Genomic DNA, 17,490 nt, shown 5'->3' with positions numbered 1-17,490 from the left:
AAAGGCACAATAATAATAATTAGGAAAGTTTAATAAAATTATAAACATAAATGAAAGAAAAAATTAAACCAGACATAACCAAACACCTATGGGTAGAACAGTACATCACCTCAGGAGACTTCAACATGTAAGCTGAAAGCTAATATGCATTACTAGTAAACCAAGAACAGCTAATAGTTTCAGAAAAAAAAAATTGTTATTCATATGAATTATAAACAGCAGTGAAAACTCATTTATCAGCTCATGCTGTGTATGAAACAACTAAATAACTCTCAGACTGAGGACAACTGGGATATTATGAGGAAAAATAAAAGCTATAAAATGATACAAATAGGCCAAAAAAAGTATATATATATAATTTTAATGATACATTAATATTTATCGGCACCCTTCTATTCAAATGGTGTGATATTCACTGTACCCATTAGTCAGCTGAATAGCACAATATGAGTTTGAACTTATTTATGCTTTCTGCACATAAAACACTTGTCTCTGGAGTTTAGAATTTGTAATCCAAAGAACCTGAGTTGAGCCAACATAAAAAGTGCACTGTAATCGTCTACTTACAATTTTGTAGCTGGAGGAGCCTTACATTTATTACAGTACATCAATACCAACAGCATTGGGCAGCTCCATGTTGTCAGACACTGCTGAATGTAGTACTGTAAAACAACCTTTTAGGTTGGGATTACCAATCGTGCTGCGATGCGACTCACCTGGGCAATGTTGTCGGAAGTGACGAGTCAGGATTGCAAACATGTTGACTTCATTTCACAATCTGCAGGTAGCAATAAGCATTAGAACATTGTACTAATATGAGACAATTGTACTGTGAAAACTAAGTGTGTGATTTAGAGTTGTGTACTTTGTGTGTAGGTACTGCAATTTGTGTCTTCAGGTTAGAATTTTGCCAGTCAGTTTGGCAAATTGAGTTTTCCACATTGAGCCAAAGCAATCATAACATACTGTAATGCATTTGTAATGTGTGACTGCAGTGTTTAGAAATGCATCTGAAAAAATGAGAAAAACTGTAGGGTCTCAGGAACATCTCAAGAGACTGGATGTCATGCAAACCACACTTCTGCCCTAATTTTGGCTTAGTGGTCTAATCCATTCAACTGATGTGCAGTAGATCCAGGTTCAAACCTACAGGAAAACCATTTATTTCAGAGGTAACATAAATATACCAGTTCAATAGACGAGCAGTGACTTTTCAAAATGTATTGAGTTGTGGTTACACTACAGTAACAGAAGCAAGCATTCATCAGACACTACACAACGTTTCTTATAACAGATTTTATTTCCACTACTGTAGATGAATGTCCTTGCTTCAACTGCATTGATTAACTGATTTTAGCCCCATGCTGATCCACTCATACTGAGTCCAAACATAATCCCATACAGAATATGTAATAAGTACCAGTGTCACAGGAGTTCAATACATCACACAATAATAAATCACAACAGCAAAACATTTGATATTTTTATAATTCAGGTTTAATCATTGCATATTATTGTCTGAAAATACAGAAAATTAAAGCAACAAAAAAAAAAAAATCAATCCTAACAGAATAAATAAGGAAACTCAATCCATCATTGTTTACAGTAATGAAAGGAAGTAAGTACACTGCAGTGACCATTCTGCATTCTCATGGGATGCATCAGCTGCATTTGCCCACAGAAATTTGCACATTGGAACACTGTATGTATGAAAGAAACTGTAAAAACTAGCAAAATGCACATGGAGGAGTTTGCCACTGGCTTCTTTTTTTTAAAAAGATGCAGATACAGGAGACAGAATTATTACTTCAAAAACATTTCACTCTGCCATCTTCTGGCATTATTACTCTCAATGTTATATGAATGTTTTAATAATCAAAAGTACATAAACACACCTTGAACATTTTCAATATAAATTTATCAAAATGTAAAAAAATAAAATCATATTTAGAGAGCGAGTGCTTAACCTGAACCTGCTAAAAGATCATACTCTTATGTACAGGGTTTAAGCAGTACTGAGGCTAATACTGGGCACAGCTGAAATTGCAGTGGTAAGGCTTTGCTCAAGGAAGGTTGCAAGTGTGTCGACGTGTGTGTGTGTGTGTGTGTGTGTGTGTGTGTGTGTGTGATTGGGTGAGAGTGTTTCTGTGTGTGTGCATTTGTGAATGTGTGTGTGCATGCGTACGTGTGTTTGTGGGAGTGACTGTTGATGTGAACATGTGTGTGAGTGCGTGAGTATGCGTGTGTGTGTGTGTGCCCGGGTTGCGTGTGTGTATGGGTAAGAGAAAGTGTGTGTGTGTGCGTTTGTGTGAATGTGTGTGAGACTGTATTTGAGTGTGTGCGCGTGCAAGAGAATGAGTGTATGCATGTGTATGTGTGTGTGCGTGAGAGTGCCTTTGTGAATGTGCGTGTGTTTATACATGTGTGTGTGTGTGTATGTATGGGTATGAGAATGTTTGTGTATACATGTGTATATGGTGTGTGCACGCATGTAAGTGTATGCATGTGTGTACATGTGTGAGTGCATGAGTATGTGTGTGTGTGCGTATAGGTAATAAAATGTGTGTGTGTGTTGACACATGTTTGTGTTTGTGTGTGAGTGCGTGTGTGTGTGCGCGCATGCGTTTGCGAATGTGTGTGTCTGTATACTGTATGTGAGAGTGTGAGTGAGAGAAAGAGTGTGTGTGTGCATACGGGTATGAGCGTGTGTATGTTTGCATGCGTGTGTATGTGTGTGCGTGAGATTGTGTGTGTCTATGTGTAGGTGTGTGTGAGTGACTGGGTGTGAGAGAGTGTGCGTGCGTAGGTGTGTGAGCGTGTGTGCATGACTGAGAGTGTGTGTAGGTGTGTGAGTGCGTGTGTGTGGGTCTAGGTGCATATGAGTGTGTATATATATATGTGAGTGTGTGATTGTGTGTGTGTGTGTATGTGTATATGAGTGTGTGTATATAAGTGTGTGTGTGTGTGTATGAGTGTGTGTGTGTGTGTGTGTGTGTGTGGGTGTGTGAGGGTCTAGGTGTATACAAGTGTGTGTATATATATATGTGAGTGTGTGATTGTGTGTGTGTGTGTATGTGTATATGAGTGTGTGTATATAAGTGTGTGTGTGTGTGTGTGTGAGTGTGTGTGTGTGTGTGTGGGTGTGTGAGGGTCTAGGTGTATACAAGTGTTTGTGTTTATATGTGTGTGATTGAGTGTGTGTGTGTATGTGTATATGAGTGTGTGTATGTGTGTGTATATGAGTGTGTGTATATAAGTGTGTGTATGTGTATATGAGTGTGTGTATATGTGTGTGTGTGTGTGTGTGTGTGTGTGTGTGTGCATGCGTTCGAGTGTGTATGCGCATGTGTGTGTGTCTCTACTCCAGTTAGCAGAGCGACACTGAGGAGTGTGTGTGTGTGCATGGGTAAGAGAATGTGTGTGTGTTTATACATGTGTGTGCATGCGTACGGAAATGTGAATGTGTGTGTTGACACGTGTTTGTGTCTCTGCACGCATGAATGTGTGTGTGTGTGGATGTGAGTGTGTGTGTGTGAGAGAGAGAGAGGGTGTGTGTGTGTGCATACAGTTATGAGCGTGTGTACGTATGCATGAATGTGTGTGTGCGCTTAAGAGTGCACTGGTGAATGTGTGTGTTTGTGTGTGTGAGAGATTGTGTGTGTCCGTGTGTAGGTGTGTGTGCATGTGTGTGATTGGGGGTGTGAGTGACTGGGTGTGAGAAAGTGTGTATGTGTGTGTGCATGAGTGTACATCAGTGTGTGTGTGTGTGCATGGGTAAGAGAATGTGTGTGTGTTTATACATGTGTGCATGCATATGGGAATGTGTATGTGTGTTGACACGTGTTTGTATCTCTGCACGCATGTATGTGTGTGTGTGTGGATGTGAGTGTGTGTGTGTGTGAGAGAAAGGGTGTGTGTGTGTGTGCATACGGTTATGAGCGTGTGTACGTATGCATGCATGCATGCGTGTGTGCGCGTGAGAGTGTAGTGGTGAATGTGTGGGTTTGTGTGTGCGAGAGATTGTGTGTGTTCATGTGTGTAGGTGTGTGTGTGCGCATGTGTGTGATTGGGTGTGTGAGTGGGTGTGAGAGAGTGTGAGTGTGTGCGCACAAGTGTGTGTGTGCGTAGGTGTGTGAGTGCGTGTGTATGAGTGTGAGTATGAGAGAGAAAGGGTGTGTGTGAGAGTATGTGTGTGTAGGTGTGGGTGTGTGTGTCTGTGTATCTGAGTGTGTATGTGTGAGTGTATGTGTATGAGTGTGTGTGTTGTGTGTGTCTACTCCAGTTAGCAGAGGGACACTGAGGACTCCCACACATAAAATCCAGCACAGAGGGGTGTGTGTTCAGTGAAGTGTGTGTGGAATCTGTGCAGGAGGGTCAGTGTGTCAGAGTCAGAGACGCTGTAGAAGGACAGAGTGCCGGCCGGACGGTCCACACACACTCCTACCCTGTACACACACACTCCTCTACCATCATCATCATCACACACTCCTGTTCTGCGGTAAGGGGAGGGGGGGGCAGGTATGTGTGTTGGGTTATTATTGTGCCAGACAGAGTAACTGAGTTTATCAGAGTCTCTGTGTTTAATGCACTCCAGACTCCAGGAGTTTTTATTGTATCCAAACCCACGGTCATTACCCCCTCCTTTCCTGCTGATTCCTTTATCTGTCACTGCTATAGAAACCCACCCCCCCCTCTCAGACACACTGAACTCAGCCTCCCATGAACAGCGCTCACACACACTCTCGCTGCACACAACCTGGGGCCAGAAATCAAATCTCTCTGGATGATCAGGATATCGCTCCTCTCTCCCCGGTGTGTCTGTCACCCTCCTGTTCCCCTCAGACAGAGACAGGTCTCTGTGCGCTGTGTTTGGATCCAGTGTGAGCTGACAGCCGTCTGCACACCAGAGACATTAATGAGATTAATTATCATTATTAATATTCACCTCATTATGGTTGTGAGAGAGAAAGCTGTGATAGTACCTCTGTGTGTGTGTTTGTGTACATGTGTGCTTCTGTTTGTGTGTTTATGTGTGTAAGAGAGAAATCTCTCTCACTCACACACACACACAGCAGAGTGTGTACCTATGGAAAGTGTTCTGTGTCGATACACACTCACATTTCCTGGGTCCTGGTTTGGTCCTGTTCTCTCCTCCATGGTCCACACTGTAAGAACAGCAGAACAGAATTCTGAATTTTAACCATCCTTTATTTCCACTCTCAACACACCAATGACATCACATAAATAAAAACGAAGACACAATAAAACACAAAACCACGATCATATGAAAAATACACAAATCTGTCACAAAGGAAACTTATTCCATTCCCTCACCCTATTCCATATGCAAAAATAGCTCCCCTCCCTCCACTGAACATAAAACACCCTTATAACACACACTCTGAAACACACTCAGGTTCTCCATTGCTTTGTAATACTGGAACTCCACCATCACTGTGTCCCTGATCAAACCCCTAACTACAACAACCACATCTTATTTACTGCAGTGATCCCCTGCAGCACCCTCCACCAGAGATCCCCAACCCTCTTGAGTAACGTTGGTGTGAACTGTACCCTCCATGCCCCCCCCACCCCCAACTCCTTTTGTGTGTGTGTGAGGTGCAGTGTGGAAACTCTCTGTACTTACAGCAGTGTGAGTGTGTCCAGTTTAGCAGCAGACAGCGCTCTCACTCCTGAGTCTCCTGGGTGATTGTATCTCAGGTCCAGCTCTCTCAGGTGTGAGGGGTTTGAACACAGAGCTGAAGCCAGAGAATCACAGCCTCTCTGTGTGACTCTACAGCCTGACAGCCTGCAGAGAGAAGGACACACACACCTTACACACATTAATATAAACTAATAGGGCTGGACAGAGTGTAGCACAGTGGGTAAGGAACTGGGCTTGTAACCGAAAGGTCGCAGATTCGATTCCCGGGTAAGGACACTGCCGTTGTACCCTTGAGCAAGGTACTTAACCGGAATTGCTTCAGTATATATGCAGCTGTATAAATGGATACAATGTAAAATGCTATGTAAAAGTTGTGTACGTCGCACTGGATAAGAGCGTCTGCTAAATGCTTGTAATGTAATGTAATTAATATAAACTAACAGGGCTGTGTGTCAAACACATAGCAGTGTGTTACACACCTTACACACCTTAATATAAACAAACAGGGCTGTGAGTCAAACACATAGCAGTGTGTTACACACCTTACACACATTAATATAAACTAACAGGGCTGTGTGTGTCAAACACATAGCAGTGTGTTACACACCTTACACACCTTAATATAAACAAACAGGGCTGTGAGTCAAACACATAGCAGTGTGTTACACACTTTACAAACATTAATATAAACTAACAGGGCTGTGTGTGTCAAACACATAGCAGTGTGTTACACACCTTACACACATTAACATAAACTAACAGGGCTGTGTGTGTCAAACACATAGCAGTGTGTTACACACCTTAGACTCATTAATATAAACTAACAGGGCTGTGTGTCTCAAACACATAGCAGTGTGTTACACACCTTGCACACATTAATATAAACTAACAGGGCTGTGTGTGTCAAACACATAGCAGTGTGTTACTCACCTTACACAAATTGATATAAACTAACAGGGCTGTGTGTGTCAAACACATAGCAGTGTGTTACACACCTTACACTCATTAATATAAACTAACAGAGCTGCGTGTGTTAGACGCAAAGCAGTGTGTTACTCACCTTACACACATTAATATAAACTAACAGGGCTGTGTGTGTCAAACACATAGCAGTGTGTTACACACCTTACAGCACATTAATATAAACTAGCAGGGCTGTGTGTGTCAAACACATAGCAGTGTGTTACACACCTTACACACATTAATATAAACTAACAGAGCTGTGTGTGTCAAACACATAGCAGTGTGTCACACACCTTACACACATTAATATAAACTAACAAAGCTGCGTGTGTTAGACACATAGCAGTGTTACACACCTTACACACATTAATATAAACTAACAGGGCTGTGTGTGTCAAACACAGCAGAGTGTTACACACCTTACAGAACATTAATATAAACTCACAGGGCTGTGTGTGTTAGACACATAGCAGTGTGTTACTCACCTTACACAAATTAATATAAACTAACAGGGCTGTGTGTGTTAGAAACATTGCAGTGTGTTACTCACCTTACACACATTGATATAAACTAACAGGGCAGTGTGTGTCAAACACAAAGCAGTGTGTTACACACCATACACACATTAATATAAACTAACAGGGCTGTGTGTGTCGAACACATAGCAGCGTGTTACACACCTTACAGCACATTAATATAAACTAACAGGGCTGTGTGTGTCAAACACAGTAGTGTGTTACACACCTTACAGACATTAATATAAACTAACAGGGCTGTGTGTGTCAAACACATAGCAGTGTGGTACACACCTTACCGCACATTAATATAAACTAACAGGGCTGTGTGTGTCAAACACATAGTAGTGTGTTACACACCTTACACACATTAATAAAAACTCACAGGGCTGTGTGTGTTAGACACATAGCAGTGTGTTACTCACCTTACACAAATTAATATAAACTAACAGGGCTGTGTGTGTCAAACACATAGCAGTGTGTTACACACCTTGCACACATTAATATAAACTATCAGGGCTGTGTGTGTCAAACACATAGCAGTGTGGTACACACCTTACAGCACATTAATATAAACTATCAGGGCTGTGTGTGTCAAACACATAGCAGTGTGGTACACACCTTACAGCACATTAATATAAACTAACAGGGCTGTGTGTTAGACACATAGCAGTGTGTTACACACCTTACACACATTACTATAAACTAACAGAGCTGCGTGTATTAGACACAAAGCAGTGTGTTACTCACCTTACACACATTAATATAAACTAACAGGGCTGTGTGTTAGACACATAGCAGTGTGTTACACACCTTACACACATTACTATAAACTAACAGAGCTGCGTGTATTAGACACAAAGCAGTGTGTTACTCACCTTACACACATTAATATAAACTAAGAGGGCTGTGTGTGTAAAACACATAGCAGTGTGTTACACACCTTACAGCACATTAATATAAACTAGCAGGGCTGTGTGTGTCAAACACATAGCAGTGTGTTACACACCGTACACACATTAATATAAACTAACAGAGCTGTGTGTGTCAAACACATAGCAGTGTGTCACAAACCTTACACACATTAATATAAACTAACAGGGCTGTGTGTGTCAAACACATAGCAGTGTGTTACTCACCTTACACAAATTAATATAAACTAGCAGGGCTGTGTGTGTCAAACACATAGCAGTGTGTTACACACTTTACACTCATTAATATAAACTAACAGAGCGGCGTGTGTTAGACGCAAAGCAGTGTGTTACACACCTTACACACATTAATATAAACTAACAGGGCTGTGTGTGTCAAACACATAGCAGTGTGTTACACACCTTACAGCACATTAATATAAACTAGCAGGGCTGTGTGTGTCAAACACATAGCAGTGTGTTACACACCTTACACACATTAATATAAATTAACAGAGCTGTGTATGTCAAACACATAGCAGTGTGTCACACACCTTACACACATTAATAAAAACTCACAGGGCTGTGTGTGTTAGACACATAGCAGTGTGTTACTCACCTTACACAAATTAATATAAACTAACAGGGCTGTGTGTGTCAAACACATAGCAGTGTGTTACACACCTTGCACACATTAATATAAACTATCAGGGCTGTGTGTGTCAAACACATAGCAGTGTGGTACACACCTTACAGCACATTAATATAAACTAACAGGGCTGTGTGTTAGACACATAGCAGTGTGTTACACACCTTACACACATGACTATAAACTAACAGAACTGCGTGTATTAGACACAAAGCAGTGTGTTACTCACCTTACACACATTAATATAAACTAACAGGGCTGTGTGTGTCAAACACATAGCAGTGTGTTACACACCTTAAAGCACATTACTATAAACAAGCAGGGCTGTGTATGTCAAACACATAGCAGTGTGTTACACACCGTACACACATTAATATAAACTAACAGAGCTGTGTGTGTCAAACACATAGCAGTGTGTCACACACCTTACACACATTAATATAAACTAACTGGGCTGTGTGTGTCAAACACATTGCAGTGTGTTACTCACCTTACACAAATTAATATACACTAACAGGGCTGTGTGTGTCAAACACATAGCAGTGTGTTACACACCTTACACTCATTAATATAAACTAACAGAGTGGCGTGTGTTAGACGCAAAGCAGTGTGTTACTCACCTTACACACATTAATATAAACTAGCAGGGCTGTGTGTGTCAAACACATAGCAGTGTGTTACACACCTTACACTCATTAATATAAACTAACAGAGCGGCGTGTGTTAGACGCAAAGCAGTGTGTTACACACCTTACACACATTAATATAAACTAACAGAGCTGTGTGTGTCAAACACATAGCAGTGTGTCACACACCTTACACACATTAATATAAACTAACAAAGCTGCGTGTGTTAGACACATAGCAGTGTTACACACCTTACACACATTAATATAAACTAACAGGGCTGTGTGTGTCAAACACAGCAGAGTGTTACACACCTTACAGAACATTAATATAAACTCACAGGGCTGTGTGTGTTAGACACATAGCAGTGTGTTACTCACCTTACACAAATTAATATAAACTAACAGGGCTGTGTGTGTTAGAAACATTGCAGTGTGTTACTCACCTTACACACATTGATATAAACTAACAGGGCAGTGTGTGTCAAACACAAAGCAGTGTGTTACACACCATACACACATTAATATAAACTAACAGGGCTGTGTGTGTCGAACACATAGCAGCGTGTTACACACCTTACAGCACATTAATATAAACTAACAGGGCTGTGTGTGTCAAACACAGTAGTGTGTTACACACCTTACAGACATTAATATAAACTAACAGGGCTGTGTGTGTCAAACACATAGCAGTGTGGTACACACCTTACCGCACATTAATATAAACTAACAGGGCTGTGGGTGTCAAACACATAGTAGTGTGTTACACACCTTACACACATTAATAAAAACTCACAGGGCTGTGTGTGTTAGACACATAGCAGTGTGTTACTCACCTTACACAAATTAATATAAACTAACAGGGCTGTGTGTGTCAAACACATAGCAGTGTGTTACACACCTTGCACACATTAATATAAACTATCAGGGCTGTGTGTGTCAAACACATAGCAGTGTGGTACACACCTTACAGCACATTAATATAAACTATCAGGGCTGTGTGTGTCAAACACATAGCAGTGTGGTACACACCTTACAGCACATTAATATAAACTAACAGGGCTGTGTGTTAGACACATAGCAGTGTGTTACACACCTTACAGACATTACTATAAACTAACAGAGCTGCGTGTATTAGACACAAAGCAGTGTGTTACTCACCTTACACACATTAATATAAACTAACAGGGCTGTGTGTTAGACACATAGCAGTGTGTTACACACCTTACACACATTACTATAAACTAACAGAGCTGCGTGTATTAGACACAAAGCAGTGTGTTACTCACCTTACACACATTAATATAAACTAAGAGGGCTGTGTGTGTAAAACACATAGCAGTGTGTTACACACCTTACAGCACATTAATATAAACTAGCAGGGCTGTGTGTGTCAAACACATAGCAGTGTGTTACACACCGTACACACATTAATATAAACTAACAGAGCTGTGTCTGTCAAACACATAGCAGTGTGTCACAAACCTTACACACATTAATATAAACTAACAGGGCTGTGAGTGTCAAACACATAGCAGTGTGTTACTCACCTTACACAAATTAATATAAACTAGCAGGGCTGTGTGTGTCAAACACATAGCAGTGTGTTACACACTTTACACTCATTAATATAAACTAACAGAGCGGCGTGTGTTAGACGCAAAGCAGTGTGTTACACACCTTACACACATTAATATAAACTAACAGGGCTGTGTGTGTCAAACACATAGCAGTGTGTTACACACCTTACAGCACATTAATATAAACTAGCAGGGCTGTGTGTGTCAAACACATAGCAGTGTGTTACACACCTTACACACATTAATATAAATTAACAGAGCTGTGTATGTCAAACACATAGCAGTGTGTCACACACCTTACACACATTAATAAAAACTCACAGGGCTGTGTGTGTTAGACACATAGCAGTGTGTTACTCACCTTACACAAATTAATATAAACTAACAGGGCTGTGTGTGTCAAACACATAGCAGTGTGTTACACACCTTGCACACATTAATATAAACTATCAGGGCTGTGTGTGTCAAACACATAGCAGTGTGGTACACACCTTACAGCACATTAATATAAACTAACAGGGCTGTGTGTTAGACACATAGCAGTGTGTTACACACCTTACACACATGACTATAAACTAACAGAACTGCGTGTATTAGACACAAAGCAGTGTGTTACTCACCTTACACACATTAATATAAACTAACAGGGCTGTGTGTGTCAAACACATAGCAGTGTGTTACACACCTTAAAGCACATTACTATAAACAAGCAGGGCTGTGTATGTCAAACACATAGCAGTGTGTTACACACCGTACACACATTAATATAAACTAACAGAGCTGTGTGTGTCAAACACATAGCAGTGTGTCACACACCTTACACACATTAATATAAACTAACTGGGCTGTGTGTGTCAAACACATTGCAGTGTGTTACTCACCTTACACAAATTAATATACACTAACAGGGCTGTGTGTGTCAAACACATAGCAGTGTGTTACACACCTTACACTCATTAATATAAACTAACAGAGTGGCGTGTGTTAGACGCAAAGCAGTGTGTTACTCACCTTACACACATTAATATAAACTAGCAGGGCTGTGTGTGTCAAACACATAGCAGTCTGTTACACACCTTACACTCATTAATATAAACTAACAGAGCGGCGTGTGTTAGACGCAAAGCAGTGTGTTACACACCTTACACACATTAATATAAACTAACAGAGCTGCGTGTGTTAGACACATAGCAGTGTTACACACCTTACACACATTAATATAAACTAACAAGGCTGTGTGTGTCAAACACAGCAGTGTGTTACACACCTTACAGCACATTAATATAAACTCACAGGGCTGTGTGTGTTAGACACATAGCAGTGTGTTACTCACCTTACACAAATTAATATAAACTAACAGGGCTGTGTGTGTTAGAAACATTGCAGTGTGTTACACACCTTACACACATTGATATAAACTAACAGGGCTGTGTGTGTCAAACACAAAGCAGTGTGTTACACACCTTACACACATTAATATAAACTAACAGGGCTGTGTGTGTCGAACACATAGCAGCGTGTTACACACCTTACAGCACATTAATAAAAACTAACAGGGCTGTGTGTGTCAAACACAGCAGTGTGTTACACACCTTACACACATTAATATAAACTAACAGGGCTGTGTGTGTCAAACACATAGCAGTGTGGTACACACCTTACAGCACATTAATATAAACTAACAGGGCTGTGTGTGTCAAACACATAGTAGTGTGTTACACAACTTACACAAATTAATAAAAACTCACAGGGCTGTGTGTGTTAGACACATAGCAGTGTGTTACTCACCTTACACAAATTAATATAAACTAACAGGGCTGTGTGTGACAAACACATAGCAGTGTGTTACACACCTTGCACACATTAATATAAACTATCAGGGCTGTGTGTGTCAAACACATAGCAGTGTGGTACACACCTTACAGCACATTAATATTAACTAACAGGGCTGTGTGTTAGACACATAGCAGTGTGTTACACACCTTACACACATTACTATAAACTAACAGAGCTGCGTGTGTTAGACACAAAGCAGTGTGTTACTCACCTTACACACATTAATATAAACTAACAGGGCTGTGTGTGTCAAACACATAGCAGTGTGTTACACACCTTACAGCACATTAATATAAACTAGCAGGGCTGTGTGTGTCAAACACATAGCAGTGTGTTACACACCTTACACACATTAATAAAAACTCACAGGGCTGTGTGTGTTAGACACATAGCAGTGTGTTACTCACCTTACACAAATTAATATAAACTAACAGGGCAGTGTGTTACACACCTTACACACATTAATATATACTAACAGGGCTCTGTGTGTCAAACACATAGCAGTGTGTTACTCACCTTACACACATTAATATAAACTAACAGGGCTGTGTGTGTCAAACACATAGCAGTGTGTTACTCACCTTACCCTCATTAATATAAACTAACAGAGCGGCGTGTGTTAGACGCAAATCAGTGTGTTACACACCTTACACACATTAATATAAACTAACAGGGCTGTGTGTGTCAAACACATAGCAGTGTGTTACACACCTTACAGCACATTATTATAAACTAGCAGGGCTGTGTGTGTCAAACACATAGCAGTGTGTTACACACCTTACACACATTAATATAAATTAACAGAGCTGTGTATGTCAAACACATAGCAGTGTGTCACACACCTTACACACATTAATAAAAACTCACAGGGCTGTGTGTGTTAGACACATAGCAGTGTGTTACTCACCTTACACAAATTAATATAAACTAACAGGGCTGTGTGTGTCAAACACATAGCAGTGTGTTACACACCTTGCACACATTAATATAAACTATCAGGGCTGTGTGTGTCAAACACATAGCAGTGTGGTACACACCTTACAGCACATTAATATAAACTAACAGGGCTGTGTGTTAGAGACATAGCAGTGTGTTACACACCTTACACACATGACTATAAACTAACAGAACTGCGTGTATTAGACACAAAGCAGTGTGTTACTCACCTTACACACATTAATATAAACAAACAGGGCTGTGTGTGTCAAACACATAGCAGTGTGTTACACACCTTAAAGCACATTAATATAAACAAGCAGGGCTGTGTATGTCAAACACATAGCAGTGTGTTACACACCGTACACACATTAATATAAACTAACAGAGCCGTGTGTGTCAAACACATAGCAGTGTGTCACACACCTTACACACATTAATATAAACTAACTGGGCTGTGTGTGTCAAACACATTGCAGTGTGTTACTCACCTTACACAAATTAATATACACTAACAGGGCTGTGTGTGTCAAACACATAGCAGTGTGTTACACACCTTACACTCATTAATATAAACTAACAGAGTGGCGTGTGTTAGACGCAAAGCAGTGTGTTACTCACCTTACACACATTAATATAAACTAGCAGGGCTGTGTGTGTCAAACACATAGCAGTGTGTTACACACCTTACACTCATTAATATAAACTAACAGAGCGGCGTGTGTTAGACGCAAAGCAGTGTGTTACACACCTTACACACATTAATATAAACTAACAGAGCTGCGTGTGTTAGACACATAGCAGTGTTACACACCTTACACACATTAATATAAACTAACAAGGCTGTGTGTGTCAAACACAGCAGTGTGTTACACACCTTACAGCACATTAATATAAACTCACAGGGCTGTGTGTGTTAGACACATAGCAGTGTGTTACTCACCTTACACAAATTAATATAAACTAACAGGGCTGTGTGTGTCAAACACATAGCAGTGTGGTACACACCTTACAGCACATTAATATTAACTAACAGGGCTGTGTGTTAGACACATAGCAGTGTGTTACACACCTTACACACATTACTATAAACTAACAGAGCTGCGTGTGTTAGACACAAAGCAGTGTGTTACTCACCTTACACACATTAATATAAACTAACAGGGCTGTGTGTGTCAAACACATAGCAGTGTGTTACACACCTTACAGCACATTAATATAAACTAGCAGGGCTGTGTGTGTCAAACACATAGCAGTGTGTTACACACCTTACACACATTAATAAAAACTCACAGGGCTGTGTGTGTTAGACACATAGCAGTGTGTTTCTCACCTTACACAAATTAATATAAACTAACAGGGCTGTGTGTGTCAAACACATAGCAGTGTGTTACACACCTTGCACACATTAATATAAACTATCAGGGCTGTGTGTGTCAAACACATAGCAGTGTGGTACACACCTTACAGCACATTAATATAAACTATCAGGGCTGTGTGTGTCAAACACATAGCAGTGTGGTACACACCTTACAGCACATTAATATAAACTAACAGGGCTGTGTGTTAGACACATAGCAGTGTGTTACACACCTTACACACATTACTATAAACTAACAGAGCTGCGTGTATTAGACACAAAGCAGTGTGTTACTCACCTTACACACATTAATATAAACAAACAGGGCTGTGTGTTAGACACATAGCAGTGTGTTACACACCTTACACACATTACTATAAACTAACAGAGCTGCGTGTATTAGACACAAAGCAGTGTGTTACTCACCTTACACACATTAATATAAACTAAGAGGGCTGTTTGTGTAAAACACATAGCAGTGTGTTACACACCTTACAGCACATTAATATAAACTAGCAGGGCTGTGTGTGTCAAACACATAGCAGTGTGTTACACACCGTACACACATTAATATAAACTAACAGAGCTGTGTGTGTCAAACACATAGCAGTGTGTCACAAACCTTACACACATTAATATAAACTAACAGGGCTGTGTGTGTCAAACACATAGCAGTGTGTTACTCACCTTACACAAATTAATATAAACTAGCAGGGCTGTGTGTGTCAAACACATAGCAGTGTGTTACACACCTTACACACATTAATATAAACTAACAGGGCTGTGTGTGTCAAACACATAGCAGTGTGTTACACACCTTACAGCACATTAATATAAACTAGCAGGGCTGTGTGTGTCAAACACATAGCAGTGTGTTACACACCTTACACACATTAATATAAATTAACAGAGCTGTGTATGTCAAACACATAGCAGTGTGTCACACACCTTACACACATTAATAAAAACTCACAGGGTTGTGTGTGTTAGACACATAGCCGTGTGTTACTCACCTTACACAAATTAATATAAACTAACAGGGCTGTGTGTGTCAAACACATAGCAGTGTGTTACACACCTTGCACACATTAATATAAACTATCAGGGCTGTGGGTGTCAAACACATAGCAGTGTGGTACACACCTTACAGCACATTAATATAAACTAACAGGGCTGTGTGTTAGACACATAGCAGTGTGTTACACACCTTACACACATGACTATAAACTAACAGAACTGCGTGTATTAGACACAAAGCAGTGTGTTACTCACCTTACACACATTAATATAAACTAACAGGGCTGTGTGTGTCAAACACAAAGCAGTGTGTTACACACCTTACAGCACATTAATATAAACAAGCAGGGCTGTGTATGTCAAACACATAGCAGTGTGTTACACACCGTACACACATTAATATAAACTAACAGAGCTGTGTGTGTCAAACACATAGCAGTGTGTCACACACCTTACACACATTAATATAAACTAACTGGGCTGTGTGTGTCAAACACATAGCAGTGTGTTACTCACCTTACACAAATTAATATACACTAACAGGGCTGTGTGTGTCAAACACATAGCAGTGTGTTACACACCTTACACTCATTAATATAAACTAACAGAGCGGCGTGTGTTAGACGCAAAGCAGTGTGTTACACACCTTACACACATTAATATAAACTAACAGAGCTGCGTGTGTTAGACACATAGCAGTGTTACACACCTTACACACATTAATATAAACTAACAAGGCTGTGTGTGTCAAACACAGCAGTGTGTTACACACCTTACAGCACATTAATATAAACTCACAGGGCTGTGTGTGTTAGACACATAGCAGTGTGTTACTCACCTTACACAAATTAATATAAACTAACAGGGCTGTGTGTGTTAGAAACATTGCAGTGTGTTACACACCTTACACACATTGATATAAACTAACAGGGCTGTGTGTGTCAAACACAAAGCAGTGTGTTACACACCTTACACACATTAATATAAACTAACAGGGCTGTGTGTGTCGAACACATAGCAGCGTGTTACACACCTTACAGCACATTAATAAAAACTAACAGGGCTGTGTGTGTCAAACACAGCAGTGTGTTACACACCTTACACACATTAATATAAACTAACAGGGCTGTGTGTGTCAAACACATAGCAGTGTGGTACACACCTTACAGCACATTAATATAAACTAACAGGGCTGTGTGTGTCAAACACATAGTAGTGTGTTACACAACTTACACAAATTAATAAAAACTCACAGGGCTGTGTGTGTTAGACACATAGCAGTGTGTTACTCACCTTACACAAATTAATATAAACTAACAGGGCTGTGTGTGTCAAACACATAGCAGTGTGTTACACACCTTGCACACATTAATATAAACTATCAGGGCTGTGTGTGTCAAACACATAGCAGTGTGGTACACACCTTACAGCT

General features: G+C 40.3%; 1 protein-coding gene across 1 annotated transcript in view; it reads right to left on the bottom strand.

Moving 5' to 3' along the window:
• Positions 1–17,490, bottom strand: part of LOC118215092 — an 800,072-nt gene that overhangs the window by 79,025 nt on the left and 703,557 nt on the right. The gene's annotated exons all lie outside the window — the stretch shown is intronic.

This window comes from Anguilla anguilla, chromosome 16 (genome assembly GCF_013347855.1).
Source record: "Anguilla anguilla isolate fAngAng1 chromosome 16, fAngAng1.pri, whole genome shotgun sequence".
Classification (NCBI taxonomy): domain Eukaryota; kingdom Metazoa; phylum Chordata; class Actinopteri; order Anguilliformes; family Anguillidae; genus Anguilla; species Anguilla anguilla.
The sequence above is the reverse complement of the archived record's forward strand: the minus strand, read 5'-3'. Positions and strand labels throughout refer to the sequence as shown.